The 17,751-nt window shown below is 45.6% G+C and overlaps 1 long non-coding RNA gene across 1 annotated transcript; it reads right to left on the reverse strand.

Moving 5' to 3' along the window:
* Positions 1–1,239: 1,239 nt before the first annotated feature.
* On the reverse strand, positions 1,240–17,399 carry LOC135917944 (uncharacterized). Its single transcript, XR_010569466.1, has 7 exons — positions 16,727–17,399; positions 16,562–16,666; positions 13,902–13,976; positions 12,827–13,424; positions 7,164–7,240; positions 6,647–6,722; positions 1,240–1,732 (listed from the first exon to the last, which is right to left on the reverse strand). It is a non-coding gene; the product is annotated as an uncharacterized lncRNA (long non-coding RNA).
* Between the last annotated feature and the right edge of the window lie 352 nt (positions 17,400–17,751).

Here is a 17,751-nt window from a genome sequence, read left to right on the forward strand (position 1 = left end):
TCGAGCCGCGGTTGCGATAAACCTGATTCGAAGGATAAAAGTTGCGCTTGACTTGCCAGCCGTCTGGACGGTAAGAGCGTGAAAATAATCGAGCTTTCAGAACATTCTTGGCGACGACACGAAGCGCCGGTTTTCTGCAGGAAGCTTCGCGATCGGACGTTATCGCGCGACAGACGGAAACACGCGTTCGTTTCGTGGATGGAGCATGGCGTATGACTCAACGAAACCAGTCGCACTAGTTTCTTTTCGGCCCGGTTGTGCACGGCATGTTTCAGTGATGTCTGGCTACGTCGCGTTCAGTCTGTCGAGTTGGTCGAAGCTAGGAAATGCCGTGCACAGGTAACATTTTTGAATCAGAAACGCGATACCTTAGGCCTTCGAAGGTATCGCTCTACCGAAATACAAGCGAGTTATATTGGGGTAGACACCAATGTATACGAGCAAATCGAAAATTCGCGGTAGCCTACGGTGTTGTGAATGTTTCCACCCGCGGAATGCTCACTCCAGACGAAGCATAGCGAGGTCAAGTGGCTTCTCAGAAAATACCATATGAAATAACAAAGCTCTCCTGCTGCTTATTCGCATTCTCCACCACTGCAGTACAAGTGAGTATATTTGTGTTTCCCATGTCTCCCGCGTCGCAGTACACGTAACGTTTATCCGTTAAGCGTTGGGCAGGGTGGGCTCTTGATGTTGCAGTGTAGAGTGACTGCGTGCTAGGAAAGCGAACGGGTGGTTCGGTAGCAGACGACACGCGACATGCACCCCTACTGCGTTGTTTCGCGCATTGTTTTCACCGCTTCCTGTACAGGGCGCTGCGCGGAAATTGAGCCAAGTGCTCGCTCGTTTCCCTCCGACAGTCGAGCCACCTGTACAGTCGTGATCTTTTTGAACGTGAACACGGGAGCAAGTGGCTTTCTGCACTACGAACGCAGCTATCCAGTGTATCAATATCCATGCCTTTGCCCGGTACCTTGACTTCAAGCACATCAAGTCATCAGAGCGCTTGTTTGTCGTCTGCTACCAGCTTCTATTTTTCTCGGCGGTGACCGCGTTATGACTAAACAGAATTGGGTTGCTTCCAGTTAACTGTATTCCTACTCGTAAGCGTTACCCTAATTACTAATCTCGCAGTCTTTCCATCTATTCCTGCTTCCTCCTTAATTACCAGGAAATAGTTACCTATTTTTTTCTGTCCTCCAGGGTTATTTTAGTCACACAATGCAGAAAAGAAGCAAATAAACATAAACATCCAACCTTTTATTTTGCGCAGCATATGAAGAAATGTATGAAATTGCAATTACTCGCTGCTTGATTCTTTAATAGTGTGTCATATCTCCTTTCTCATCAACAACTGCGGCCATTCCAGACGGTATTGAAGAGTACAGGGCAGGCACGGGGTTACTTGCTGTAAGATGTTCCTCACTCTTGGCAAACAGCTACCCATATCTCGTCCTCAGTCGCCGAATAAATCGGGTGTCGCACCATCGGGTGCCATCGCACCATCAGGTGCATAAATCGGGTGTCGCCTTCATACATTTTCGCAGATGTCATCGTCAGCACCCTCGGCCGGCCAGGAAAACAGATGGACTCTACGGGTTCCTAAGTGCTCTTTCACAATCTCCGCAGTGTGCACCGGCGCATGGTCATGCTGGAACGCAAAGTCAGCATCGGGGAAAGCGGTGTGGGCTTTAGTGGGGAGGCTGTCGTCCAAGATTCCGCTACAGTAGCCCTGCGAAGTAAGAGAGCCCTCGATGTGGTGTGGTGGCCCGAGACCGTGCCTTGAACACCGCGCCCCACACGTCCACGCAGGTGCGTCGGCTCGCGGCGACTACCTACCTGCACATTGGCTGGCTCGTAACTGCATGGAAGGCATATCAAATTTAGTCCCGCACACAAAGTAAAGACCGGTCGGAAAAAAGAATTCTTACCGTGTCCCTCTTGCTCGCCGCACTAGCACGCGTTGGTTTTGACGCGTTCAAAAAGTCGACTCCTCCGAGGAGAAAACTCGACCCCAGTCATCAGAAGTCCACGAGGCGTGCAGTCGTCACGCTTTGTTCGAAGCGTGTGATGACGGGCTTTTCTGCAGCCACGGAACTTCGCTGTCCAGCACACCCGAGACGCCGCCGTATGGTTACAACGAAAGAGCCGACATCCTGCAGCTCCTGCACTTCGGTCGCTGAATGAAACGGGTTATATCCACGACTGCATCTACCGTAAGCGCGTCCTCTTCGTCCGTCGTTGCACTTGGTCGACGCCAATTTGGGGAGGCGGAAATGCGGCCTTCCTTGCGATTTGCTTGGATAATCCTGTAGGCAGTCTTAAGGGCCTCTGCACTAGAGCACCGATGGAGCGCTGAGAATATCCATTGAGCGAGAGTGTGACTATGTCCCACCTCTGTTCTTCCGGAACACGGGCCCAGCTGAGATCGACAGCTGCTCTGACCAATGTGGAAATATGAACGTACTATATACATATACCAGAGAAAAAAGACAATTCTGGATCCGGGCAGTGAAGTGGACGCGCGTATGAAGCGATTTATTGAGGTTTCGGCCGGGGTCCCGCCTTCATCAGACTACAATGCATGGCGTAGGTACAGTTTACATACATGGGCACATCAACCAGATGAAGATATGGTTACATAAAAACCACAAAAAAAATGTGCGAACAGAATGCGTGTCAATCATTCTGACGAACACTTGATACTTGTCTAAACAGATGGCGCTTGCAAACACGTCATTTCAAGATACGCGCAAAATATGAAATTCTAAAGAATTATCAGGTGACAGCAAGAAACGTCACCGAATAGGTGATATGTTAATAATCAAGAACAACAAATGAAAACAAAAGCGAAAAATGGTGACGTGCTAGTAAAAGGGCAAAATAGTGCCGTACTGGTAACAAAGAATGGAAACGAGGGAAGATGCGACGGGCTATGTGGCCAGGCAATTCAATTTTCCAACACTCATTCAAACCAAGCACGCCAGTATGAAACTCATAAAGAAGGATTCATGGGATTCTCTATCATAATTTGAACGAAATCCCGATTCAAGCAACGTGACTTTCATCTTATCAAGTGAGTAGTCAGGGAGATGTACGTGTTTTTAGATGGGTAGGTTGGGCAACATATTAGCGCGGAATTTGCGATTGTTAAAGCGCTATCTAAAAGCCGTTCTGTTTGTCCAATAAACTGTTTCTTGCACAGTGTACATTCAAGCATATATATTACGTTTTTGGAATCGCAGTTGAAATCGCCTTTGATCTTTATATGATAGTCTGAAGCCGTACTAGTGACCTGCTACGATGTACACATGTAGGGGCATACTTTGCATCGCGGTTTTCGGCAAGGAGGGCCTCCGATGGCGTCAGGGCAGTCCTACTTAGATGGCAGTATATCTCGAATACTTCTAGCTCTGCGGTATACTACTTTAGGCGGTTCAGCGAAGATGTCTTTGAGACAATCAATTTGCATTAGAATATTTTGGTGCTTCATTAGTAGATCTGAAACACGCGGGACTGATGAAGAATTGGTTAGGAACAGAATTGTCTGGGGGGAGGGAGTCCGCTTCTTCGCAGTCGACAGAAGCGCCCTACGGTCACGCGTGTCTGCGCGTTTTATTGCGTCGTCATTTAGTTGTGGTGGATAATTGTGTTTGACTAAAGCGTTCTTTAGGGCTGCGCAATTTTTGTTGAAACCCGGATTGTTCAGAGCAGATTCTTTTGAAACGTAAGGCCTGACTATAAGGAATGCTAGTCTTGCAATGTTTAACGTTGTTACTATCGAAGTGTAACTATTGATATCGGTCTGTTGGTCTTTTGTACAGGACAGTTGATAGTTGATCATATAGCACTGAAACGCTGACATCAAGGAAGTTAATATTAGACGCAGAATACGGGTGAGAAAACGATGTGGATGCATGGGCATTGTTAACGTCAGATATGAAGGAAAGCAGCTCCTCTTCACCATGTGACCAAATCATAAAAACATCGTCGATGTAACCAAATTGCTTGTAATACAAAGGTTTAGCGCCCATGTTAGCAAAAAAATTTATTTTCTAGCTCCCCCATAAATATATTGGCGTAGTTGGGGCCGATCCGCGTACCCACTGACGTTACACTAACTTGGACATAGTGTTTACCTTGAAATTCGAAGTTGTTTAGTTCTAAAATTCAGCAAAGTGACCAACGTATACTGTTAATTAGTTCCTCGGGTAATGCTACTTCGTAAGAATTGATGACTGCCCTGATGCCACCTGCATGCGGAATGTTGGTGTACAAGGATGCTAAATCAAGTGCAACCGAAAGGGAGCCTTGAGGAATAGTGAGATCGATAATATCTGACAGAAAGTCAGTGGTAACCTTTACGTAAGACGGAAATGTATAGCTCGGGTACTACTACTGAGGGAATCTGCGTAACTAGACAAATTTTCTCTGACTGCACATATATTGGAAAGGGCGGGATGACCGGGTTGTTTATCTGATGTATTTTAGGTAAAAGGTAAAAGCGAGCGGCAACAGTACTTGGGAGAATGAGAAAATGGGTTTCGTTGTCAGGCACCTTTTTTATTTTTGACGAGATCATGCACCGTGCTTTTGATCAGATTTGTACTGGTCAGTGGGGTCATGATCAAGGCGCTTATAAAATGTCGTATCTGCTAGTTGTCTGCGCGCCTCTGCGGTATAATGGGACTTGTTCATTATGACAACGGTACCACCTTTGTCAGCAGGCTTAACGACGATGTCTTTGCGAGAGGACAGGGTATCTAGAGCTTTCATTTCGCTGGCGGACGAATTACGGTGGAAGGGTGCTTGTTTTTGATACAATTGCAGAACGCCTCGCTGTACTGCTTTGATATACATATCCAAGCTACTATCGCGTTGTCAAAGAGGGGCCCAGCGCTTGCCAGAAGGTAACGTGTTTTTCGAATAGCTCGAATTGGGCCGGTCATGGAAGTATTCGCGTAAGCGTAGGTTAGGGGCGAAATTATCCAATTCTTTCGGCAGTTGAACGTCACTGTGTCCACAGGTAGCTGGACAAAAATTGAGACCACTACGCAGAACACTGCACTCATCAGCTGTTAGTAAAATGTCCGAGATATTAACAATATTGTTCTGCCCTCGACTGATAATTAACCTGATAATTCTTTCGAGTTTCATATTTTGTGTGTATATTCAAATGATGTGTTTGCAAACGCCATCTGTTTAGACATGTATCAACTGTTCGTCAGAACGATTGGCACGCATTCTGTTCGCGCATTTTCTTTGGTTTTCTACGTAAGCATATCTTCATCTGGTTGATATGCGCATGTATATAAACTGTACTTACGCCATGCATTGTATTCTGATGAAGGCCGGTCCCCTGCCGAAACGTCGATAAATCGCTTCGTACGCGCGTCTGCTTCACTTTACATATATCTTCCTCGAAGACGGAAGGTTACAACATGCCCTCGAGTATAATACGCAAGGTGCACCTACAGTGTTTTCACTATGGGATCTCCTTCTGTACAATATCAGACCCACAATTGTATATGCTTTTTGTCAGAATAAACTTCAAACTTCAACATCCTAGCTGCAGGACAAAGAAGGATATTGGAAACGTCGGCAAAACATTACGTAGTTTCAAGTTTGTTCATACGTCGTGTGGAACTTAATTGCAAGTTCAGCACTGTTATCACTCTTTGAGCGTACGGCTCCCTTATTGAGGTACGCGTGCAGTAGAAGACAGACACGTGCTTGCGGGGCGCAATGACGCACGGCGCATGCGCACTGCTTCTCGGCGCTTAACTGAGCTGGCAGTACGAAAAGCCACACACTCCCGTGTTCGCGCTAAAACAGATCGCGACTGTATATGGTCACCCGTGACCGCCTACGTAGAGCTGCTTAACCGCGCCCTCTTTCAAAATCATAACTGCCTCGAATATGTCCCCAATGCGCGTGATTATAAATATCCCCTGGTTTCCAATGCACTCAGTTGATATCAGCACTCTTCCCTCGACCAGCATCAGACATCGGCTTCATACTCGTGACATAGCTACGCAGACGTCACACTTCGCATCCGCCTGATTTGGTGTTTGCATTTCAGAATAGCTTCCGACTGGTGTGCAGCACCAATCTAAAAAATTACGCAAAATGAAACGTGTGCATAAACATGTCGTGAATTTACTCGTTGCATAGGATGAAATTGAACTGCACGCGTCGCCGTTAGCTGCAGAAAATTTTATCATAAAGCTTGGTTTCAAGTATATTCGAACACGTGTCTTCTATCTGCATAAAATTTATCTCGCTGCACAATTTTTTATTCTTGGCGAATCCCCGTTCGGCAAGTTTTCTAATGATGGTGTCACGACAGAAACCAGCAAAAACACGGCAAAACTTAAGAATGCCGGCAATAGTGATTAAATGCGCTTTTAGCAAGTTTTGAGTAGCGTTTCCGAATATGTAGCGAACAGGTTACGTTTTCAACGCGCCGACGTCAAATTCGTCGAAGTCCTGCACTGAAAAGCAGCTGTAGTGCACGTGTTATGCCTATTTCGTGAACAAACGCGTTTTAAACAAAAATCAGCCTAAGATACATATCGCATAGCTGCTACTCAACAAGTTCATTGATCGTAATCACTTCAAAGCAATAGAAAGGATTCCCGTTTACCTTGTCTCTTGGGAAGAGGAACTTGGCCCAGCTGTTCCGTCTCCCCGTCGTTCGAACCATGAGCGTCGGGGAAGTTCTGCAAGTACGAGCACGCAGCATTCTTTCAGTCAAATTGCGCCGCCTTCGAAAAGGCTGCGCCATCACGGCAGAGGCTAAAATTATTCACGAAAAAAGATGAATCCTCTTGCCCTCAGTCCCATTCACCACTGCATGGCAAAATGGCAGCCAACGCGAAATAAAGCCGCGTTATCAGTTCCTGCTACTTCGTCTGGTACAGCGGCAAAAGCAACGTTGAAGCACGAGAATATGAGTCATACAGCTTAAAAGGAATGAACTTATTTTTTTCAACACGTCGACGTCAATTTCAGTGGCGTGCTGCACTGAACTAGCAACTGTATGGATTTCATCTTATGGTTGGGAAGCCTACTTCGCGAGCAGGAAAGCACTTAGCATAGCTGCTACGCGAAATGTTGATTGCGCGTTATTATTTCGAAACATTTGCAAGGATTGGTCTCACCTCGCCTGCTGGAGAAAACGTAGCTTGGCCCGGCTGTCCGTCCCTGCTTCGTTCGAAACACGAGCTACCGGAAAGTCCTACAAAAATGAGCAGCCAGCATTCTTTCGATCACTCTGAGGTCCTTTCGAAAAGTTGTGGCTTGACGTCAGAAGCTTACGCTATTCACGAAAGCATGTGGGCGCTATTGTACGCAGCCACATGCGCTGACATACGGCAAAATGGCAGCCAAGATCCAAGAAAGCCGCAATATCAGTGCAGGTTACATCGCTTGCTATCGAGACGAAGGCCACGTCGAAGTGCAGAGAACTCGCCGAAAAAAAGAAAAAAAAAAGGTGCGAAGGAAACGATACAAAAACGCTGATTTGAACAATGTTAGTCTACCAAATCGGCCAACTTGCCGGCTCGATGAAGGAATTTCGACAGAAAGAGAGAGGGAAACAAACTCTTGCCGCTTGCGATTCTTTAGCTTCTGCCTGACCATGTGATTACGAGCAGAACGAGAGACGAAAGCCTTATCGGTAGCTTGCAGTACATGCGAGCGCGTGGCAAACAGCCTCGTGCGTCACATGTTACGATGCGCCACGGCGAGGTGAGAAAGAAGGAGGACGCCGTAACGTATTTCGCTTGCACCCTCCGTGCATTGTTGATAATTGATGGCTCATTGTGCTCTAATTTTGGCAGTTCCTGTGCGATTAGTTTTGACCCTGCTTATTATACTCGGGCGTTATATTTTGCGATTCAATTATATTTATCAGTTGAAGAGCCTCACCTCAACATCTGTAATGCATGCCTTCTATCTATCTTTCTTTTATTCTTTGCTGTTGATACTGTGAAACACGTTCTTGTGTCCCCTCGCATTTAACTGTTATTTTTGCATTCGCTGCAATTTTGTGCTGACAGTTTTCCAAATGTGTGCTCGAAATGGTCACTGAACTAGCACTTGGGCTACGGACACACGCCGATTATTCCTACCCCGTCAAATAGAACGATGCGCAATTTAGGAACTCAGAACTGTTTAGTCGTTTCTCATCTAGCTGCTGCGGTGAAAACGAAAGCGCATTCACTGAAGTTAGCAAAATATTCTACAATATTTGGATCAGCACAGTAGATAGTTCAAGCGTCATTTCTTATTGCTCAAGAGATGCTTCTGCCTTAGCAGTCGATGCAATTATTCTCTCATCACATGTTCCTGAATTTCGATTAAAGATTAGCGTACGAAGCGTAAAAGAAACCACATGATTATACGTAATATATTAAATAGAAATGAAAAATTCTGAAATAAGTGAGGCAGTGTTTAATAATGGAAACATTTGCGCGCCTTTAACAAGGTATAATAACCAAAATCTGTTTTTTAGTTACTTGTTCAATATGGGGTGCCCAGTGTAGCACCCAGTGGGGTGCACAGTGGTGCCCAGTGTCAAGACTTAGTCCTAAGATTTATGGCTACTAATTTGTTGTATTTGAGTGTTTCCGTGGTACAAGTTCCACTTACTAGGAGTAGTTTTTCGGCTAGATGCTAATACTACATACTTGGTATTTTTGAGGAGTTTAAAACAAGTTTCTTAGTTTGCGGCAGCTCACCTTGAGCGATTTCATTCGCTTCCTGAAGTGACTTTTGGCTAGTAACAACTTTATTTATAGTCCAGCAGAGCTGGACCTTAAATAAAGGGCCTTAGGTCTTTCACGTAGGGACGTCGAGGTGTTGCCTAGCCGCCACATCACGGGGCCTGCTGGACGGCCCAGAGTTGGTCCCCGAGGCTGGGGCTGCGGAAGGCCCACCGCCGCGTTCCGGAGTTAGCACCACGTGGGTTTTTGTTGCAGTCCCAGAGCATGCGCGTTAAAGTGGCTACATCGGTGTGTAAGACCTTGCATATATTTGTCGGGTATGTACTGGCGTAGAGCCTGCTAGGGTAGAGCCGTGTTAGGGTACGCGAGCGTCTGCAGTTGTCTGAGTGCCGCCGCCTACGCCCTGTCCAGTTTGTCGCTGGGCGCAGGGAAGGTTCGCCGAGCCAGGCAGAGGGCCTTGATAATTCCGTTGTAGCCCGTCAAGCAGTCTTTGGTGCTGTCCCGCGGACGACGGTCGCCGGCGCGGTTCGCGAGCTCGCGCGCCTTGGCGTGTGCCGTCTCGTTTCGGTGGCGATGTGTCTCCGATGCATCTCCCACGTGCAACGGGAACCACTGCTCTACTTCCCGCTGGACTTGTCGATTGCTCAGCATTCGGGCCACTCTGCTTGAGATCCATCCTTCGGCGAAGTTACTGACCGCTTGTTGCGAGTCGCAGAGAACCGTCGTGCACGTCGGATCCGTGAAGGCGAGTGCCACCGCCGCTTTCTCCCCGCTTTCTCTTCGCGCTCGCACGCTACACTTGCCGATATGCGCGTCTTGCCACTCCAATCGACGACCGCAACCGCCAATCGCGAGCGTTCTGCGTATTCCGCGGCGTCAACGAACCGTGTCCCCGTTTCGTCTCCGTGGGTGTGCAGCAGAGCTTTGGCACTAGCCATTCTTCTTCCACTGGTTGTGTTCCGGGCGGACGTTCCGTGGAATCGGGTCGACTCTTAACGTTTGTATGATCGCGTTCGGAACCGCAACTTTCTGGCCCTGTGCGTGATGACGGTTGCCGAGACTTTCCATGATCTGTCGTCCCGTTCTCGTGCCCACTAATCTTTCTAGTCGTGAAGTGCGCTGCGCCTCGGCGATTTCGCTAAGCGTGTTGTGAAGCCCGAGCTGGAGCAAGCGGTGCGTGCCGGTGGACTCGGGTAGATCCAGTGCTATCTTGTGCTCTCTGAGGATGAGGACGTTCATCCTGGCTTCTTCCTTGTACCAGTTGCGGAATGCCGCGCTGTACGCAGTATGGCACATGACGAAAGAGAGTACAGGTCTTGTGAGACTCGCCGACGCGAAATTATTAGAGCTGTATCACCCGCGTATAAGACAGAATGAGAAGATTTCAGCGATCTAGGATAATCGTGGATGAATAGACAGAACACTATTTGACCCAGTACCGACCCTTGCCTAATGCCCGTCTTCCCTGCCTTTAGTGAAGATTCCTTGCCTCTAACTACTACGTATTGCTTACGATTTGTTAAACAGCTGCGAAAAAAGCCAAGTGCTTGTTCTCCAATATTATAATCTTGTAATTTTCTCAATGGTGTACAGTGATCTCCAGAGTCAAACGCTTTTCTAATATCCAAGAATACGGCGAGTGCGAAGTACTTGTTAGTGCTTGGTTTATAATTTCTCTTAAAGAGCTTGCGGCAGTTGTAACAGAGTAACCAGTTCGCAAATAGTGCTGTGCGTTTGAAAGTATATGGTATCCATAAAAATAGCTTGTGATGCGCTTTGCAATCAGTTTTTCGAAGAGTGTATTAATACATGATAAAATAGTTATTGTACGGTAGTTCGCTAAGTCGTTTCGACTATCTGCTTCGTGTATTGCTATCAATTTTCAGATTTTGAGCAGGTCAGGATATGCGTTCGATAGAGCGGTTTCATGGAATGAGTTTGCAACCACTAAACCCAAGATGTCGATATTGTTTTTGAGTAAGCTTACAGGTTGGCCATCGTAACCCGTCGAATTATTTGATGGCACAAGCTTTACTGTATCTATCATTTCCGCTGTTGCTATTTCAGAGAAAGCAAATGTGTTTATTTGAGACGGAGGTGAAAATGAAACAAACTCTATCGGTCTGTGGTGGTGCCCATATCAGCAAATCTATGACAGTGGCACTTAATACATCGCTATCGGGAAGTACACTACACAGTTTTAACGCGATAGCGTTAATGGCCCTTTGTCTCATAAAATCCGCTGTCGGCGACTTTTGTTGACATTATGACAGAATTCAGTATTCGCAAAATTATCTTTTTGAATTTCCTTTTGCTTCTATTAGCAACATATTACAATACTATTTCGTATGCTTACGAATTAATGAAAAGCAGAGAGATTGTTTGTGGTCTTGCATCGAGCACGGTAATAATGACTGTCTCTGCTTTGTTTCAGTTTATTGTGCCAATGTTCTTTTTGTTTATTCGCTCAGATTATTGCGTTCATCATCCATGGATATATAAGAATCAAGAAGTACCTGGCTCTGCGATAGATTCGATTTTGTTTACTACAACTGGAAAGTAATAGATTATGTAATTTTTCATATGCTTGGTTGACATCGGCGTGACTGATCTCAGCAAACTTCACCTCTTCTAAGGGTTTCCTAGTTCTCAGGTAGTCCCTCCGTTCTGCCAAGCGAGCTGTTTGAATGCTGATGTTTGTGTTATATAAGTGTACATGTTTATAAGTCGAGGAATGGCTTGGCTTTCAAGAATGACTCCCGATATAACGTTATTTATATCATAGAAGAATACATGGTCAATTATAGTCGACGCGGTCGCTGGGACTCTTGTAGGGTTAGCAATGTGGTTCAGAAAGCCATAGCACGATAGGACATTCTGATATGCTATATTGTGGGGATCGGCAACATTATTATTCAAATATCCACATAAAATCACCTTGTTACATGTGTTTGTGGAATTTGCTACGATTCTTTCAAGTTTATCCAAGAATGGCGGAAGTTTTGAGTCTGACGGCCTGTACATCACTCCAATATTGAGCATGCGTTCGATCCGTACAAAAAGCGTCTCGTAGTCGCCAGTTCTCGACTCCGTGACATCCACTTTCTTATATGTTAGTTCCGATGACGGGTACGGTGCCACAGCACCACCTCTACATTCAAGAATCATTGGGAGGGACAGAAAGTTGTAACTGGCATGTTTAAAAATTCTCATTCTTCTAACCAAGCTTCTTATAGAGCTACGATTTTGTAGCAAAATTTAAGCCCCGCCTGTAACGACAATAATGAATCACGATTGCTGCGCAAGTTTCTGATGTTACAATGCAGGATATGAAGTTAGTGCGAAACCAAGCAGAATTGTTCGTAGGGCGAAATACACACAATGAATATAACTTCAGACGCCACACGTACAATTCCGTCCCACAACTTTCGCAAGGTCATTTATCGCTGCAATGTGAATAGCTCTCGAATTTTTCTTGCCTTCGTTGCAAGAATTTTAGACTCGGCGATCCACTTGAACATTCAGTCCTTTTTATTTCTGTCCAAAGTGCTCATTGAGAAAACACGGCATCACTTTCAGAGAATCCTATTCCATTGGCCACGAAACGCCTTTTCTTTGTTGCAATTTAGACGGTTTTATGCTTTGTTTGCGATATGAACCTCAAGGTGACGTTGCTTTTGCTTTCTTTTATTGTGTCAGACGACGTCAATGTCTGACGATATAATACTGACCACTGCTCTGTCTCCAGTTTCTCTAACCACTTCCATCAGCAATTCGTTCTGGTTCTGTGGGATTCCATTTGTCTCCACATTATATTTCCTTGTGCTTTGCTTTAGTTCACTAAGTTCTTTCCGTGTGCTGGCAGCGACTGTGCCAATCCTTTCTTTTCTGCATTTGAAGTAGCACGCTCTCGCTTCAAACTATCCAGTTCTTGTTTAGTCACCGGAAGCACTTCGAAAGTTTCATTCGTATACGCGACACTGTTTCACGACAATTTATGCCAGTGAAGGCTTGAACAGCTTTTTGATAGTGTGCTGCTGCTTATCAATCAATTGGACAATCCGAGTTTTTCAGTGAAGAGAGAAAAATTTACACACCTACGAAATATTCCAGGTACGGGTACCCAGTGGTTGCTTCGATGCGCTTTCGACCAGGTTCCTCGCTGTAATGAATGGCTGAAGACGAGTCACCAGATTACACAGCCTCCCAGTCCAGCGGACGCTGCACCACACATGCGCTTGAGTCGACTCCGCACGGCGATTGATTCCTTGCTGAAGCCGGAAGGCTTGATTCTTGTCGTGACAGCAACCGGCATACGCACGTGTTGCTCCTCGGAATGCGGACACTGCAACACATTGGAGATACGATTAAGGCTTGCATCGATGCACATTCACCTGGGCGCTTGTTAAAAAAAAGAACAAAGGTTGCGTCAGTGACCTAAAACCACTGGCTAGAAAAGAGGCTGGTCTACAAGGTAGTGATTAAAATTACAGAGGAATGCCCTCTGTTTCATCTCGGTAGCATAAATCAACCAAAGGTACAGATCGCATAGCTGCTACACAAAAAAGTTCACTAAGCGTGATTGCTCAACTTCAAAGCAATAGAAAGGATTGCACTCATCTTCTCTCCTGGGAAACAGAACTTGGCCCGGCTGTTCATCCCCTAGTTGTTCAAACCATGAGCGACGGGGAAATCCTGCATGCACGAGCAGCCAGCATTCTTTCAGTCAAATTCTGGGACCTTCGAAAAGGCCGTGGCCTGACGGCACAGGCTCAAATTATTCACGAAAACAAATGAATCGTTTGTGCCCAATCGCATGCACCAATGAACGACAAACAGGCAGCCAACGCGAAAGCAAGCCGCGTAATCAGTGCCGGCTACACCGCTTAGTACTGTGCCAAGGGCAACGTTGAAGTACGAGAAAATGGCCGCAATCACAAAACGCGATGGGAGCGAACTTATTCTTTCAACACTTCGACATCAAATTCAGCGGTGTGCTACACTTGACTGGCAACTGTATGGATTTATATCTAATGGTAGATAAGGCTACTTCGCGAGCAGGAAAAAGAAAGTTTTACAGCAAAACAGGAGTGCAAAACACTTAGCATAGCTGCTGCGCGATATGTTGATTGTGCGTAATTATTTCAAAACAGGAGCTAGAATTGCTCTCACCTAGTCTGCAGGGAAATATAGCTTGGCCCGGTTGTCCGTCCTCGCGTTGTTCGAACCATGAGCCACGAGAATGCCCTACAAAAATGAGCAGCCAGCATTCTTTCGGTTACTATGTGGTCCCTTCGAAAAAGCGGCTTGATGCCAGAAGGTAAAGCTGTTCGCAGAATCAGGTGTGCATTCTTGCAAGCGACCTCGTGCACCGACAAAGGTCAGAATGGCAGCCAATGTCAAAGCAAGCCGCGATATCAGCGTTGGCTACATCGCCCGCTATTGCGGCGAGAGCAATGTCCCAATGCAAAGAAGTTCCCGACATTAAACAGCGCCAAATAAATGAAGAAAAAGACGCTGATTTGAACGATGATAGCCTATCAAGTCGCGGAACCTGCCCTTTTAAGAAAGAAATTGCGATAGAAAGATGGGGCCAAACAATCTTTTGGCACCTGTGATTATTGAGCGGGCGCGTTACCTTGCGATTACCTGCATACCTAAAGACATAGGCCTTCTTCGTTATGTTGCAGTACGTAGTTGCAGTTTATATTTAAAGTTATACCAACGTCCTCATTTAAGATACCCGAAACAAGATGAATCCAAGGAATTAGCTCTTACGAAAACTTCGCTCGCATGCTGCCATTTTCAAATCAGTCTGGTTGACAGCGCGGGAAATCCAACGAAGACGTTCGACTTGGACGATGGCGACAGAAAGTCTGGCGTGAAATCTTTTAATGCGGCACATACGACACTCTACTTTTGCCTCAAGAGTGAAATAAATGAAAGCTTTTAATATCGCAGATAGGCCGCACTATATTCGCCGTAGGAGTGGATTAGGTTATATGCTATCGTTAACCCTTTTAAGTGGTCATGAATGTTGCTATGCCACGGAAAGTGGAGCACAGCCGGAAGCGAGACAACGCGGACAGCGCTGCCTGCCGTCTATGTTGCCTGTAACATACTGCACTCGGAATACATGTGGATGGCTCACCTTTACAAGGACTACCGGCATCTTAGGGTGAAAGAAAAATACATGCACTCTGATATGCTAGTAAAATATAACTTTAGCAATGCTGTCACTGTGTTTGCGTCTTGCTGGCGCCTGCGTTGCTGGTTTTGATATTGTGCGCCCAGGTTAAAGCGCGGCCACACAGATGTGCAAGTTGCTCTTCCCGAACGGCAACGTATGAACGGAGTGTTCGTTTTGCCCTAGCGAGATGCTTGCATGCTCCACACATAAATGGATGGGTCTGTATACAGGTTAAAGACCACCCAGCCGCCAACTACACCAACTAGGCGTTAGGTTCGTCGGACAACTGCAATAAAGTTCAGCCCCTATTCGAGTAAATTTCTCAGGGCGCCATATTTCTTCAGCGTTTTAAGAGGCACACTCGAAGAATAAGAACGCACCTCCTCCGAGGTATACGTCTTTGGCGATTTCTGGATGCATTTGTCGGCTGGTAGCCGCTTTGGAAAGGTCGTTCTAAACAAAGTTTCTGCGATGCCGTATTTTATAACATATAGTTCACACTGGGACGCTAGCAGTCCGAAAAGAGCAGGAACTCAGCAATAGTTACTAAATAAATCATAACTATACTAAAGCTCTTACTAAAGAACATTCTGATCGACCTTCTTTGATACAAATGTACTCTTTTTGACCAAAGACAGAAGGCGGACAAGTTGTTTTTATTTCCCCTAATATGTAACTGCGTTTATGGATTATGGGGTTAATTAAACAAGATATCGCTTGGATATAATAGGCTATTATGGAGTAACAACTAATTTACAAAATTTAATTTACCCAATATATAATGGCTGCCTAAATGACTTAAGGGGAAGTTGTAATTACACAGTAGAAGTAAGCCTACGCTTAAAGTGAAACAGTTTATAAGAAGCATTGTGTCTTGCAATGTTTCGCAAAATGCTGACCTTAATATATGCGACCACATACACTGCTGCCGCAGCAAATTTACCGCAGTGTATATTTACGCTAGTCGTTGGAACGCATTCACTGCAATAGCAAAGCATTTCCCTGCACCTTCCGATTCTCGAAGGTGGTGCGGCCACATAATTTCTGGCAGAGGATAGCGCTTTCAGTCCTAGCTGACAACTCTGATATTACACCACGCAATATAAAAATATCTTTTTTTTTTCACAGAAATTCAGTTTCACTTGTGCGCCTGAACTTTATGAACAAGTACTCCACATGGAATTACGTGCATTGCTTTGCGTTACACTGTAGTTACTGTATCAATAGTTATTGACTGTTGTTGACCACTTCTATGAAGTTTAACTAAACCCCCGTTTCCTTTTTTTCTTTCTTATTATTACGAATCGGAAACAGACGTCGCCGAGTAACACGGAATTAAGGCAGCGAACAATACTTTACCGACAAATAAACTAAGCGGTTCTTTGTCGTTGTTTTTCTAACGCACTGCTTCTCTTGCATTCCTTTCAAAAATCACTCATTTGCATAATCCTCAAACTTCAGCTGAGTAGATACACGGGGTACATTAATCAAATTCACGAACGTTTGCAACCTCAGAGGCACCGAATGCATAGAGCTCATATTCCTGCGTCCAGTAGATTACCAAATGGCAAAGCTTAGCAACTGCATTTAAGAAATGAGACATGACAAAAATAAAGGGGGAAAAAATTCGAATAGTACTCGCCGTCGACAATCTGGTTCCGCCCATGGCCGGTAGTGCTCAGGTCCTTACACAAACGCCAGCTGGAATCCGGAGCTTCTCGAATGCTCGTTTCGTCTTGCGCTGATGCTGCCGATTTGTCTCCTCGTAAAACACCGTTAAACACACACACAAAAATAAAGTACTTACATCCCCGAAGGCAAGGTTGTGGACCGACGCCCTCCGCTGTTCGAACGCCATTTGCAAACTGAGTGGACGGATGTTGCCAAGCGAACCCAACTTCCGGCAAGCTCACTAAAAAAATATAAAAAAGTAGTAATTCCATGGGTTTTACGTGGCAGAAAACAATCAGGTTATGATGCAGCTTATTTTTTATCACCGTCGTCGTGAATGCAATGCGTGGTATACACGAGCGCTCTTGCATTTCGAACCCATCGGAATGCACGCCCGCATTGGGGATCGAACCGGCCACCTTCTCCACAGCAGCAGACGGCCTTAACCACTGCGCTAACGCCACTGGTGCTCCTCCCGCTTTTATTTGTTGAGAATAGCGTTCCTGAAGACCTTTCTGGTGGTGTTATGTGGTTCAGCGTAAGAATTACCGTCATAAGGGCGTGGAAGCAAACAAAGCGCGCACAAACGCACGCAAACATTCCTCGAGGCCGTATAATAGCGCCATATCCAGTGCGAACAATTTCAACTTTGTTAGTCAATTACGCTTCCGCAAGAAAAGAGAAAGAAACACCATGTGTGTGAAAGGTAGCCTGCTAAGCCAGAAAACACGCACAGATGAAAGACGGGTGTGGTGCACGCGCCATCTTGCCTTGACGTCATCACTTTTCGTTGGCACGTGCTCGGGCTTAGTTAATGTTTTCATCGGTAATTATGGACAATATCGCATTCTAGAAGAGCCAATGAATGAACTCAGAAAACGTTAAGACGTTTCGATGAGCCAGAATGGTCCAAATAGCAAAACAATATTTTGAAATCCGTGACGTCACGCTAATGTATGGCATGACGGCGCGAAATCTGAAAAAAGAAAAGAACTTAGAACTACATTTTCTCTTCTAATACTCGACCTATGAGCGGAAAATTACATTCAATAGAATTTTTTAACGAATGCTTTATTCGTCTAAACTCATTTTAATGTTTGTCTTTGGCGTCCCTTTAAACAGTCATCGTTACGGTACGTCATACAGGCAGTATCATCAAAT

The sequence above is a fragment of the Dermacentor albipictus genome, chromosome 9 (assembly GCF_038994185.2).
Source record: "Dermacentor albipictus isolate Rhodes 1998 colony chromosome 9, USDA_Dalb.pri_finalv2, whole genome shotgun sequence".
Lineage (NCBI taxonomy): Eukaryota > Metazoa > Arthropoda > Arachnida > Ixodida > Ixodidae > Dermacentor > Dermacentor albipictus.